At 43.6% G+C, this 15,407-nt stretch overlaps 1 non-coding gene across 1 annotated transcript; it reads right to left on the reverse strand.

The window, feature by feature from the left end:
* Positions 1-1,238: 1,238 nt before the first annotated feature.
* Positions 1,239-1,345, reverse strand: LOC118486995. The gene has a single exon (XR_004880162.1). It is a non-coding gene; the product is annotated as a small nucleolar RNA R71 (small nucleolar RNA).
* Between the last annotated feature and the right edge of the window lie 14,062 nt (positions 1,346-15,407).

A 15,407-nucleotide genomic window follows, 5' to 3' on the forward strand; every position in this document is an offset into this window, starting at 1 on the left:
TACTAATACACGTGTCGGATCCAAGTGATTCATCTTGTCTATCTGTTTTTATTTTATTTTTATTTTCAGCATTTAGTTAGTTTTTATTTTTCTTAGTTTAAAACATTTTTCTAACTTTTTGATTTGATTAGACGTTGAGGATAAACCGGTATTAAAAGCTCTTGTGTCCTTGGACGACCTCGGTATCTTACCAACACTATACTACGTCCACGATGGGTGCACTTGCCCATATGTGTGTTTAGTGTTAGTGAATATCGTGTTTTATAAATTTAAAACTTGGCTAAAAGTGTAAAAAAAGGGGCTTAAATACTCATAAAAAATATAACACACTTCACGCACATCAAGTTTTTGGCGCCGTTGCCGGGGACACAAGGATTTTAAGAAAGTTAGGAATCAGCGGCCTAATCATATTTTTATTTTTCTTTAATTTTTTTTTAGGATTTTTTTTAGTTTTTCAGCTTCTGCAGAGCTCAGCACGGGGTCGTGCCTGGTTGGACACGGGCCGTGCTCAGCATCGTTACTGGCAGTTTTTGTTTTTCAAGTTACAGAAGGCTGACCACGGGGCCGTGCCGGTGCAACACGGGGCCGTGTCCAACTTCCAGTAACTGGGATCTGAAAAACAATCACTGTAATTCCGACCACGGGGCCGTGTTCGCTCAACACGGGGCCGTGGTGAACCTTCTGACCAACATTCTTTTCTGTTTTTATTGCAGGACTTGGAACCCGACGCCAACCTAACGTAGTGCATGAACTCCAGTTCCAATAAAGACATAAAAGAACCATTAGAAGAACCCGAACGCTTTCTCAGAAAAAGGTTAAAAGCCAAAAACCAAGAGAAGGTTTCGGGTGATCCACCTCCAATGGCGGACCAACGTACCCTTATGGATTATCTACGGCCCACCGTAGGTAATCTAGGCACCGCTATCAATGCTCCGAATGTCGAAGCCAATAACTTCGAGCTTCGACCGTATTTGATACAAATGCTCCAAAACTCCGCAACCTTCCACGGGCTTGCGGACGAGGATCCCCATCTACATATAACTAATTTCTTAGAAATATGTGATACCTTTCGGATCAATGGAGCATCAAACAACGCCATCCGCCTCCGTATGTTTCCATTCTCACTAAAAGACCGAGCGAAAGCTTGGCTCAACGCCCTCCCAGCTGGTTCGGTAAACACCTGGGATGAACTAGCCCAAAAATTTCTATATAAGTATTTCCCTCCTGCTAAAACTGCTAAATTAATGACTGAAATTAATACATACTCACAAGAGGAGGGGGAATCCTTGTATGAAACTTGGGAAAGGTTCAAGGAGCTATTACGCAAGTGTCCCCATCACGGCCTCGCAATATGGCAACAAGTATCCACTTTCTACAATGGATTGTTGCCACACACTAGGCAGACACTTGATTCTAGCTCCGGGGGACTTTTAGGTAACCGACGCCCACATGAAATATATAATCAGATTGAGGAAATTGCTCAAACCAATTTTCAATGGCACACCCCCCGGGGAAATAAGTCTATCGCCCCGGGCGCCCATAAGGTCGACGAAAGCACTTCTTTACAAGCCCAAATCGAGGCCCTTTCTTCAAAAATAAAAAAATTAGAAATGACAAAAACCGTCTCGGTTATGGCTTGTGAAGGGTGTGGTGGGTCACATGAAAATTGGAGTTGCATGAAAGAAACGGACGATCAACAAGAAATGGTAAACTACAATGATAATAGACCTAGGCCGTCAGGTCCTCCAACGGGAACTTACAACTAAGGATGGCGAAACCACCCAAACCTTGGTTGGAGGGAACCCGACAATAGTAGTAACCAACAAACCCAACGAACAAACTTTCAGCAATCAAGAAATGAGTCACAAAATTTCACTCAACAACAAGGTGGACGAGAAAGGCTCGAAGATACTATATCTCGCCTCGTCTCTGACACTGATAAGAAAAACTCGGAAAGATTTCTACAATTAGAGTCTAATTTTAGGAATCAACAAGCTAGCATTCAAAACATAGAAAAACAAATAAATCAAATAGCTCAAAACTTTTTCGAGAGACCGCAAGGCGCATTACCTAGCAATACCAAAACAAACCCAAAGGCGCAAGTTCACCTCATCACACTACGAAACCGCACCGTAGGGCCTGCAGAAGTACCGCCACCTACGGAAGAAACGATGCCAACACCTCTGCAGGAAAAGAACTCTCCTCCATCACCAGAGCCTACCAAGGCTCCTCGAGTTCCGTACCCCGGTAGGTTAATTCGTCAAAAGACCAATGAGCAATTCGCAAAATTCGAAAGTCTGTTAAAACAGTTGCATGTCAGTATTCCTTTTATCGAAGTCCTAACCCAAATGCCCAAATACTCTAAATTTATGAGGGACTTCCTTACCCATAAAAAGAAAATTGAAAATTTGCAATTAGTTAATTTACGCGAAGAATGCTCTGCCCTCGTACTCAATAAACTACCCCAAAAGAAAATCGATCCCGGAAGTTTCACGATTCCATGCTCAATAGGGGAATCACTCGTTCGCAATGCCTTGGCCGACCTAGGGGCTAGCATTAACCTCATGCCCTCATCAATGTTCAAAAGGCTTGGCTTGGGAACCACGAGCCCTACAAAAATAAGCATACAACTCGCTGATCGATCCGTCAAGTTCCCACAAGGTGTCATCGAGAATGTCTTGGTAAGGGTAAGCAGATTCGTTTATCCAGTTGACTTTGTCATACTCGATATGGAGGAAGACACCGAGGTCCCCCTTATACTAGGGAGACCCTTCCTTGCCACAGCACAAGCAGTGGTAGACATGAATGACGGGACACTCACTTTGAGGTATGGGGATGATGAGGTGAAGTTCGGAGTTGGGAAGAGAATAGAGGACGACGACCCAGTCAATTACATGAAGGTTATTGATTCGAGCCTGGATGCCGCTCTCCGACGGTGTAACATGGGAAGCCAGGCATCCCACTCAGAAGATATATAACCTCGACTCGGGTCTAGCCAAGGACCCTTATAAACATGGCGCACCACGGAGGCATTCCGCGGAACTATCCTTAGTTTAGTTTAATCTTTTAGTTTTTTGCAGAATAAAACACACTCATGGTGGTAATGGATGAAAAAGGGAACGAGAAAAATGGAACCATGCAAGAAGAACAGAGCAACCCGACAAAAATCTCCATCACAGAAGGCTCAACACGGGCCGTGCCCAACCAACACGGCCCCGTGCTAAGCCTCCTGCAGAAAATCACCCAGTTCAGGTAACTGGACACGGGCCGTGTTCAGCGGACACGCCCCCGTGTCCAGGCTTCTGTTTCAATTCTCTAATTTTTTGTTACTGGCACTTGACCACGGGGCCGTGCCCGGTCAACACGGGGCCGTGTCCAGAATGCCAGTAACACAAAACTTTGCTTTTAAACCCACTTTTACACATTCTAATCAACCAAAAACTTTATTTTTGGACACATTGAGGACAATGTGTAATATAAGTGTGGGGGGATGCTAAAACCTTGAAATTTTGCAAAATCCTAAACACAAGCCTTACACAAAACTCTATTGGAACCGCTAAACACCCCAAATTTTTTCAAAAACTTTTTCATTTTTTTATTTACTTGTCTTAGTTTAAGTTGGGAATAACAAGTTCTAAAAAGGTTATATTTTTACAAGTTTACAACCGATAGCGTCGTGATAAAAAAAAAGAACCAAAATAAGAAAATTATGAAAGGGCATAACAAGTCTAGTTAAAAATTCGATTATATATACTTGATCACATTAAAAACCCATTCCCACAAAAGTGAGTTTTGAGCCTTTATTGAGCACAAAAATATACATATTTAGATTAAATGCTCATTTTTCATTTCTTGTGTGAATAGCCGCTTGGTTCTTACAAATCTAGAACTTGCCACGACGATACATTCCCGGTCCTTACCAACTTAAACCCAAGTAAGTAAATGATGGAGGCATTAGGACTAACCATTTTCTTTCAAAACCATTATTTTTCATTTTTTTATTACCTACCCAAAATCCCCCTAGATAGCCCCTTTGAGCCTAAACCTTTCATTTCATTACCCCAAAACCCTTTTTACCCACCAAAAACCTTTTTATTTTTCACCCTTTATTTTAGTAACAAGCTCGCTTTTTCGTAAACTCACCTTTTTATGTGACGATCAAAAAAAAAATTAAATAAATATAGTGATGAAGTCAAAAACAAACAAAAGCTATATAAAAGCTTGTTTGGAGAAATACTTCAAAAAAAAAAATAAAATAAAATAAAAAAAATAAAAAGTCACTAAAAACAAGGTATTTCACGAAAACCGACGCTTGTTACGATTTTCGCCCTTTTTACTAACCACTAACCAACCACCCACCTTTAACCCAAGCCTAACCCTTTACCCCAAAAAGTCCTCTTGATATTTACAAAGGTAAAAAGTTAAAAAGGAGGAGGATTGATTGCTTGGCAAGCCTATGGAAGGCGTAAGTTCCATGCCGCTCTCGAGTGATTCACTAAAATATACACCTTCGGCCGAGTGTTGAGTGATCTCCCGTGAGGTATGTGAACTTGTATATAAATGGAATTTTAATAAGGCATGCTATGACCAAATAAGTAATTTATCTTATGAAACGTTCAAAATAAATCATAACGAATAGGATTGTAAATAAATAAAAATAAAACTTACAAAGACCTTGGATTCCCGACACTCTAGGACAAGCTAAAAACTTCTCTTCTACCTATTCCATTTGGGAGTGTAAGCCACATTTAAAGAGTTTTGCTTGAGGACAAGCAAAAGTTCAAGTGTGGGGGTATTTGATGTGTGTAAAATGCAACATATAAATCACATCAATTAAGGCATAAAACTAACCCTTTTTGAGTACTAATGTTGGAAAAATAGTGTTTTTGTCTTCCTTTTGTATTTTCAGTATTAAATGAGCTCAAAATAACAAAAGAAGCAAAAAGACAACTAATTCTACCATAAATACAAGAAAAGGAACAAAAGTAGACTGCCCGGACCCTCAACGGCACCTCCCAAAGCAAAGAAGAAGAAACAGAGTCTGAACACGCCCCGTGTCCAGCGAACACGGGGGCGTGCCCAGGAAGCAGCAGAAAAGACAAACCAGTAGAAGCTTCCATTGCCCACCACGGGGCCGTGTCCAGCGGGCACGGGGGCGTGGTGAAAGTACAACAGGCGCATTAATTGTAATTCGCAATTACAATTAATGAAGAGAGAGAATGTCAGACGGGCACGGGGCCGTGTCCAGCGGGCACGGGGCCGTGTCCAGCGGACACGGGGCCGTGTCCAGCCTTCTGTTCAGCCTATAAATAGAGGAGCTTGGTTTCATTCTCTCTCATCCCTTGGCACACCACCTCTCTCACACTTCATCCACCACCCACCACCACCATAACACCATCATCCACCACCATCATCCATTGTCCATCGTAGAGTGTGTGAGTTGTCTCGGGATCCAAGATTGATCGTAAGAGTTCTTGACAATCAAGGCCATGTTTGCCTAAGTCTCTTACATCACTTGGTGAAGACAAGTGTTTAGTATAATACTTTTTATCTTTAATCTTTTGCACTTTTTATTTGGTTTTGTATTAATGACTTTAATAACTAGTTACTTATGTTGAAGGTGATCTTTCCTTATCGTTTGTCCGTGGTGTCTTGGCATTATTTTACTGTCTATATAAAATAAAAGATTTTCACCATTCATATCTCCACGGTCTATATGGAGGTATGTTGGCTACCTGGTCGGGGGTTAAGGGAACGGTTTGGTAAGGGTCTTGCCCTTGTTCAGCGTTTAGAGGTCCTGCTTGGGACCTGGGTCAAATTTAGTAGGATCTCCTTCAATGCCCATAGGTATTGGATGGCGGGGATCCAAACTCTTTGACCCCCTCATAAGTTAACTACTATTAATACTATAACCCGGCTATTTAGGACTGTATCCCTGCTGACTCAGACTACTTAGCCGAGGGTAACGTCACCGCCAAAAGCGGGGCCTACCACAATTTGCATTAATAACTTAATTCATTATCTTTCAATAATCCGACCCTTTAGGGTTGTATCCTTGCTGACTCAAACTACTGGGTTGAGGGTAACGTCGCCTTCAAAAGAGGGGCCTACTACAATAACTAAGATAATCTCTTAAACAAGTGCAAAAGTGCAAAAATAATCAAAGGTTATACTAATACACGTGTCGGATCCAAGTGATTCATCTTGTCTATCTGTTTTTATTTTATTTTTATTTTCAGCATTTAGTTAGTTTTTATTTTTCTTAGTTTAAAACATTTTTCTAACTTTTTGATTTGATTAGACGTTGAGGATAAACCGGTATTAAAAGCTCTTGTGTCCTTGGACGACCTCGGTATCTTACCAACACTATACTACGTCCACGATGGGTGCACTTGCCCATATGTGTGTTTAGTGTTAGTGAATATCGTGTTTTATAAATTTAAAACTTGGCTAAAAGTGTAAAAAAAAGGGCTTAAATACTCATAAAAAATATAACACACTTCACGCACATCAAGTTTTTGGCGCCGTTGCCGGGGACACAAGGATTTTAAGAAAGTTAGGAATCAGCGGCCTAATCATATTTTTATTTTTCTTTAATTTTTTTTTAGGATTTTTTTTAGTTTTTCAGCTTCTGCAGAGCTCAGCACGGGGTCGTGCCTGGTTGGACACGGGCCGTGCTCAGCATCGTTACTGGCAGTTTTTGTTTTTCAAGTTACAGAAGGCTGACCACGGGGCCGTGCCGGTGCAACACGGGGCCGTGTCCAACTTCCAGTAACTGGGATCTGAAAAACAATCACTGTAATTCCGACCACGGGGCCGTGTTCGCTCAACACGGGGCCGTGGTGAACCTTCTGACCAACATTCTTTTCTGTTTTTATTGCAGGACTTGGAACCCGACGCCAACCTAACGTAGTGCATGAACTCCAGTTCCAATAAAGACATAAAAGAACCATTAGAAGAACCCGAACGCTTTCTCAGAAAAAGGTTAAAAGCCAAAAACCAAGAGAAGGTTTTGGGTGATCCACCTCCAATGGCGGACCAACGTACCCTTATGGATTATCTACGGCCCACCGTAGGTAATCTAGGCACCGCTATCAATGCTCCGAATGTCGAAGCCAATAACTTCGAGCTTCGACCGTATTTGATACAAATGCTCCAAAACTCCGCAACCTTCCACGGGCTTGCGGACGAGGATCCCCATCTACATATAACTAATTTCTTAGAAATATGTGATACCTTTCGGATCAATGGAGCATCAAACAACGCCATCCGCCTCCGTATGTTTCCATTCTCACTAAAAGACCGAGCGAAAGCTTGGCTCAACGCCCTCCCAGCTGGTTCGGTAAACACCTGGGATGAACTAGCCCAAAAATTTCTATATAAGTATTTCCCTCCTGCTAAAACTGCTAAATTAATGACTGAAATTAATACATACTCACAAGAGGAGGGGGAATCCTTATATGAAACTTGGGAAAGGTTCAAGGAGCTATTACGCAATATGGCAACAAGTATCCACTTTCTACAATGGATTGTTGCCACACACTAGGCAGTCACTTGATTCTAGCTCCGGGGGACTTTTAGGTAACCGACGCCCACATGAAATATATAATCAGATTGAGGAAATTGCTCAAACCAATTTTCAATGGCACACCCCCCGGGGAAATAAGTCTATCGCCCCGGGCGCCCATAAGGTCGACGAAAGCACTTCTTTACAAGCCCAAATCGAGGCCCTTTCTTCAAAAATAAAAAAATTAGAAATGACAAAAACCGTCTCGGTTATGGCTTGTGAAGGGTGTGGTGGGTCACATGAAAATTGGAGTTGCATGAAAGAAACGGACGATCAACAAGAAATGGTAAACTACATTGATAATAGACCTAGGCCGTCAGGTCCTCCAACGGGAACTTACAACTAAGGATGGCGAAACCACCCAAACCTTGGTTGGAGGGAACCCGACAATAGTAGTAACCAACAAACCCAACGAACAAACTTTCAGCAATCAAGAAATGAGTCACAAAATTTCACTCAACAACAAGGTGGACGAGAAAGGCTCGAAGATACTATATCTCGCCTCGTCTCTGACACTGATAAGAAAAACTCGGAAAGATTTCTACAATTAGAGTCTAATTTTAGGAATCAACAAGCTAGCATTCAAAACATAGAAAAATAAATAAATCAAATAGCTCAAAACTTTTTCGAGAGACCGCAAGGCGCATTACCTAGCAATACCAAAACAAACCCAAAGGCGCAAGTTCACCTCATCACACTACGAAACCGCACCGTAGGGCCTGCAGAAGTACCGCCACCTACGGAAGAAACGATGCCAACACCTCTGCAGGAAAAGAACTCTCCTCCATCACCAGAGCCTACCAAGGCTCCTCGAGTTCCGTACCCCGGTAGGTTAATTCGTCAAAAGACCAATGAGCAATTCGCAAAATTCGAAAGTCTGTTAAAACAGTTGCATGTCAGTATTCCTTTTATCGAAGTCCTAACCCAAATGCCCAAATACTCTAAATTTATGAGGGACTTCCTTACCCATAAAAAGAAAATTGAAAATTTGCAATTAGTTAATTTACGCGAAGAATGCTCTGCCCTCGTACTCAATAAACTACCCCAAAAGAAAATCGATCCCGGAAGTTTCACGATTCCATGCTCAATAGGGGAATCACTCGTTCGCAATGCCTTGGCCGACCTAGGGGCTAGCATTAACCTCATGCCCTCATCAATGTTCAAAAGGCTTGGCTTGGGAACCACGAGCCCTACAAAAATAAGCATACAACTCGCTGATCGATCCGTCAAGTTCCCACAAGGTGTCATCGAGAATGTCTTGGTAAGGGTAAGCAGATTCGTTTATCCAGTTGACTTTGTCATACTCGATATGGAGGAAGACACCGAGGTCCCCCTTATACTAGGGAGACCCTTCCTTGCCATAGCACAAGCAGTGGTAGACATGAATGACGGGACACTCACTTTGAGGTATGGGGATGATGAGGTGAAGTTCGGAGTTGGGAAGAGAATAGAGGACGACGACCCAGTCAATTACACAATTACATGAAGGTTATTGATTCGAGCCTGGATGCCGCTCTCCGACGGTGTAACATGGGAAGCCAGGCATCCCACTCAGAAGATATATAACCTCGACTCGGGTCTAGCCAAGGACCCTTATAAACATGGCGCACCACGGAGGCATTCCGCGGAACTATCCTTAGTTTAGTTTAATCTTTTAGTTTTTTGCAGAATAAAACACACTCATGGTGGTAATGGATGAAAAAGGGAACGAGAAAAATGGAACCATGCAAGAAGAACAGAGCAACCCGACAAAAATCTCCATCACAGAAGGCTCAACACGGGCCGTGCCCAACCAACACGGCCCCGTGCTAAGCCTCCTGCAGAAAATCACCCAGTTCAGGTAACTGGACACGGGCCGTGTTCAGCGGACACGCCCCCGTGTCCAGGCTTCTGTTTCAATTCTCTAATTTTTTGTTACTGGCACTTGACCACGGGGCCGTGCCCGGTCAACACGGGGCCGTGTCCAGAATGCCAGTAACACAAAACTTTGCTTTTAAACCCACTTTTACACATTCTATGTGACACTCGGGGTTTTTCCGAACGAACACCTTGTAATATTTTGTGTATATAAATATTATTAAATGAAAACGTGACCTTTGTGCATGATAGGTGATGAATGTATGTATTATATATATATATGAACGAGAGCCGAAACCACGACCCGAGACCATGACTCGCAACCGGGCGGTTGCGAGTGGGCCACTCGGTCTCGAGTGGGCCGTTGAGCCGAAACCGGCTTGGGCCGAAACCCCAAGCCCAACCCGAAACATCCCCTTGTATATATCCCACCTTTCCCCACTTCTTCCATTTTTACACACACAAACACTCCTCAAACTCTCTCAACTAGAAACCCTCAACAACACACCCCAATCTCTTCCTATTTTCGGTTCAAGCAAAGATCCCGGACAAGAAACTCGGTCAAGACTATCACTCGGACATTCCATCTTCTCGGTTCTCTTTTCTTTGTTTTCGGCCCCTCCTTTCATAACCGGTTAGTGCTATCTTTTGTGTTATCTTTTGTGTATAAGATTTATGTGGGTTAAATGAACTAGAAATGTTTGGTTAGTAGTTTTTGGTATGACTTTTAGGTTGATTTGTAAAAGTTTGACACTATGTGGTTACATGTTTAGAAATGGTAGTGTAGGAATGTTCATGCCAACCAAAACTATGTTCAAGATTATAAAGTGAATGCTTCATTGTTCTTGCAAAAATGATGTTGTTAAATATGAGATTTCGGATATATAATGCATGATTTCTTATTTTGCATCATGATCTTGTTGTAAATATGTAAATTTTGGTTCATAAATGTGTGATTTGTTATGGTGAAAACCCTAGAAAAATATGAAGATAGGATGAACTTGTTTGAATATGACTTGAAGATGTAAAAATGGCAAAGTTTGATCTATCTTTACTAGTATTCAGCTTTGGCAAAGTGTTAGTGAAACCTTATTGGTAGTTTCCTAAAATGGGCCTGAATTCTTGGTACTATTTGGACTGTCATACCTGCATCATCACGTATATATGAAAGTGACAGATTACGACTCGCAACGACAGCCTTCCGACTCGAAACCGCACCGTTGCGACTCGCAACCAAAGCATGACAAGTCGAAACCACGTGATTGCGACTCGAGACCACGCCGATTGCGACTCGCAACCAAAACGTGATGACTCGAGACCACGGTTACGACTCGCAACCAAAGCATGGCAAGCCGAAACCACCTGGTTGCGACTCGAGACCAGCTGGTTGCGAGTGGGCTGTCCATTTTGGTTATTGGGCCATTCTGTGTTTAACTTGGGCTACTGTTGACTGGATTATGTGTTGCTGTTGACTGTTTAATTACTTAGGCCGGCCCAGTAACCCACTGTTTACTTATATGCTTGATACGTGTTAGTTACGTGCCTATATGTGTTTTACGTGAATGCTTGTACACCGAACCTGACCTATACCGGTAACCATGTTAGGACGTGGTGACCAACGTGATTGACAAGTAACCTAAACCTACCGAGCAACCCAAGGTGAGTTCACAACTTAAAAGCATGCGTCCCGGTGGTTTGGGACACGAGACTAACAACCCTATCCCCTGGTAAAAGGGGATACCATTTACATACCTTCCCTAGTTATTGGGAACAAAACTTACTTTTCCTTCCCGGGTATTGGGAAACCTTTTGGTTAATTACTGTTTATACGGATTGCAACTAACAGCACTAAACGAAACTCTATCACTCAAGTCCCTACTACAAATACCGATTAGTCGCCGGGTTAGGCGAACGGGTTATTAGTTGATAGCGCTATTTAGGTGTTTACCAGCCTCACACCGTGCCCTGGTTTGGGACGGGCGTGAACTAATGTACTCAGAAATTCGTCAATGATGATAGAACATTGACATCGGGGCATCCTGCGGATACGCAACGGTTACCTAGTGTTCGGTATTGGAAAATCAGTTTAGTCGCTAACTTTTGGGGTAGCTCCCCAGGGCATGTATAAACGGATAAATTAACCGGTGAAACAAGTTTTTGGAAATTAAAACTGGACAACTAGTGAACTCACTCAGCATTATTGTTGACCCCTTACTGCATGCTTTGCAGGTAACCAGTGACGAAGGAGCTTGCAGCTTGGGAACGTGTAGTGTCTAATCACCCTGGTGTTGGGTGTTACCTTATTTTGAATCATGAACTTTGTTTTAAACTACTTTACCTATGCTTCCGCTACTTATTACTGTTTTGGAACTTAAAACTTAAAACTCTGAACTTAATATTTGCTAAGCTTATGAATAGTAAGTATTACTTTTGTTATCAACTTAAGTATTCGGTATAATTGGTGGCTGGATCCTGGTCGGTCACGCCCTCGAAGCGGGTGTTATCCGCAGGTAGATTTTGGGGGTGTGACAGATTGGTATCAGAGCCATTGGTTATAGTGAACTTGGTTTTAAAAAGGGGAAAATCTTTTTGGAGAAAACCAGACTATAACCCGTGACTCGTAACGACACTACACTCCAAGTGCAAGGCTCGACACATTTGACCTCATAGCTCGGACCAGTGTTTACTTGTTTGCTTTATGTTTCCTGTTATGCTATACGTACTAGTGTGCCTAAACTAGATAGATACACCTCTCCCTTCTATCTCATTCTCGCTACACTACGACATCACACTCATACTGTGTTTTCTGGTTATGAAGACAATGAGTGGACGCGGAAGAGGAAACATTAACATGACGCAGGCTCAGTTCACTAACCTGCTCAACACAGTGGCTGCGGCTTTTGCAGCTCACCCTTTAGGTAAGCTCGTTGTTTTAGGATGTTTAGGTCCTACCGCCACATCGACTTTTCGCCTCTAAACCTATACGCTTCGCTTCTCACGAACAGGTCAGCATGCACCTGCGCAACCACCAGTGTGTACTTTCAAAACTTTCATGGATTGCAAGCCTCTCCCTTTCAACGGCACTGAGGGTGCCATAGGTCTTCTACATTGGATTGAGAAAATTGAAGCTGTTTTTGCTGTTTGCGAGTGTCCCCCTGCGAACTGGGTGAAGTTTGCTACTGCTACGCTTGAAGGAAGCGCGCTTTCTTGGTGGAAGGCGCAGATTCAGATATTTGGGTTGGAAACTGCAAATGCTACTGCGTGGGAGGATTTCAAGGATATGATTAAGGATGAATACTGTCACCGGGATGACATTCACAAGCTTGAGAACGAGTACTATGAGCTCAAGATGGTTGGGTCAGAGATTGAAACCTACACCAAGTTGTCCAATGACTATGCTGCTCTCTGCCCGAACATGTCACGACCAATGTACCGAAGGATCGAACTGTACATCAAGGGTTTGGCTCCTGAAATTCGAAGCCATGTCACTTCAGCCAACCACACTACCATTCAGCCGATTGTTCGACTTGCTCACAAACTTACTGATCAGGCTGTAGAAGAGGGCAGGTTGCCCAAAAGGATCAGTGCTACTGTCGGAACTTCTAGTGACAGCAAGCGTAAGTGGGAAGGAAGTCAAAGCAAGGATGCTAACCCCACTCAGGCCCCAGCACAGCAAAGGAAAACCGAAAACAACAAGGGCGCTCAACAACAGGGTGGCTATCGTGGAAACCACCCCAAGTGCAACAAGTGCAATCGACATCACAGCGGGCAGTGTGTGAAGGGCCAGTGTCAGCGATGTAACAAAATGGGGCATGAGGCCAAGGATTGTAGAAGTCAGTTCCCAGCCAGACAGAATCAGCAACAACCCCAACAGCAACAGCAGCAGGGAAACAACCGGGCATGTTTTAAGTGTGGAGCTGAGGGACACTTTAAGAAGGATTGCCCTGAACTGAATCAGAACCGCAACAATAATCAGGGAGCTGGGAACAACAATCAGAACAACAATGCTGGGAATGGTGCTAGAGGAAGGGCATTCGTGATTGGAGCTGGTGAAGCAAGGAATGACCCCAATGTCGTGACGGGTAAGTTCCTACTCAATGATCGTTACGTTTCTGTGTTATTTGATTCCGGTGCCGATGCTAGTTATGTATCCCTACGTATTAGTAAGAAGCTTAAGCGTCCGCTTTCATTACTAAGTTCTCCTCATATCGTCGAGTTAGCTAATGGTAGAAACATCGAGGCCTCACACGTTGTCAAGGGCTGCAAACTAGAGTTGTCTGGTCAGACATTTAGTATCGACCTTTTCCCTGTTACTCTCGGAAGCTTCGACGTCGTTATTGGTATGGATTGGTTATCCAAGCATCGTGCTGAGATCCTCTGTCAAGAGAAAGCAGTTCGTATTCCTCGCCGTTCTGACAAACCCCTCATTGTACAAGGTGGCAAAAGCGGAGAAGTCTCCGGCGTTATCTCGTTCATGAAAGCCCAGAAGTGCTTACGAAAAGGGCACACCGCTATCTTAGCACTTGTTACCAGCACGCAGGAAAAGGAAAAGAGGATTGAAGATTTTCCAGTAGTGCGTGACTACCCCGAGGTATTTCCTGAGGAACTACCTGGACTCCCTCCCCATCGTCAGGTCGAATTCCAGATCGAGCTAGCTCCCGGAGCAGCGCCTATAGCTCGTGCACCTTATCGACTAGCCCCCGCAGAATTGAAGGAACTCTCAACGCAACTACAAGAACTTTTGGATAAAGGGTTTATTCGCCCTAGTTCGTCACCCTGGGGAGCACCGGTACTCTTTGTTAAGAAGAAGGATGGCACGTTCCGAATGTGCATTGATTATCGTGAACTGAACAAGGTTACCATCAAGAATCGTTACCCTCTCCCGCGAATCGACGATTTGTTTGATCAGTTGCAAGGATCGAGCTACTATTCCAAGATTGACCTGCGATCCGGCTACCATCAGTTAAGGGTCCGTGATGAAGATATTTCCAAGACTGCATTCAGAACTCGTTATGGTCATTATGAATTTCTCGTCATGCCTTTTGGAATGACCAACGCACCTGCAGTGTTCATGGATCTCATGAACCGGGTATGCAAACCCTACCTCGACAAATTTGTGATCGTGTTTATTGACGACATCTTGATCTACTCGAAAAGTCAGGAAGAGCATGAACAGCATCTACGCCTTATCCTCGAACTCCTCCGCAATGAGCAACTGTATGCCAAGTTCTCGAAATGCGACTTCTGGCTTCGAGAAGTCCATTTCCTTGGGCACGTGGTTAACAAGGATGGAATCCACGTCGACCCAGCTAAGATCGACTCTATAAAGAATTGGCCTACCCCTAAGACTCCCACTGAAGTTCGCCAATTCTTGGGATTGGCAGGTTACTACCGCAGATTCATTCAAGGATTCTCAAAGATTGCACAACCCCTCACTACACTCACTCAGAAAGGCGTCACCTACAAGTGGAATGAAGCACAGGAATCTGCTTTTCAGAGGCTTAAGGATAACCTCTGCAGTGCTCCTATTCTCTCGTTACCTGAAGGCACTGACGACTTTGTGGTCTACTGCGATGCGTCTATTCATGGACTCGGTTGTGTGTTGATGCAACGCGAGAAAGTTATTGCCTATGCATCCCGACAACTCAAGACACACGAAAGGAACTACACAACACACGACTTGGAACTGGGAGCAGTGATATTTGCGCTTAAGATATGGAGACATTACCTGTACGGTACCAAGTGCACCATTTACACCGATCACAGGAGTCTCGAGCATATCTTTAAGCAGAAGGAATTAAACATGCGTCAACGCCGATGGGTCGAACTTCTGAATGATTATGAATGCGCCATCAAGTACCATCCGGGCAAGGCCAATGTTGTGGCAGACGCCCTCAGCCGAAAAGACACTGTACCAAAGCGCGTGCGAGCGTTACAACTTACCATCCAGTCTAGTCTCCCTACCCAGATCCGAAATGCTCAG

This window comes from Helianthus annuus, chromosome 14 (assembly GCF_002127325.2).
Source record: "Helianthus annuus cultivar XRQ/B chromosome 14, HanXRQr2.0-SUNRISE, whole genome shotgun sequence".
NCBI lineage: Eukaryota > Viridiplantae > Streptophyta > Magnoliopsida > Asterales > Asteraceae > Helianthus > Helianthus annuus.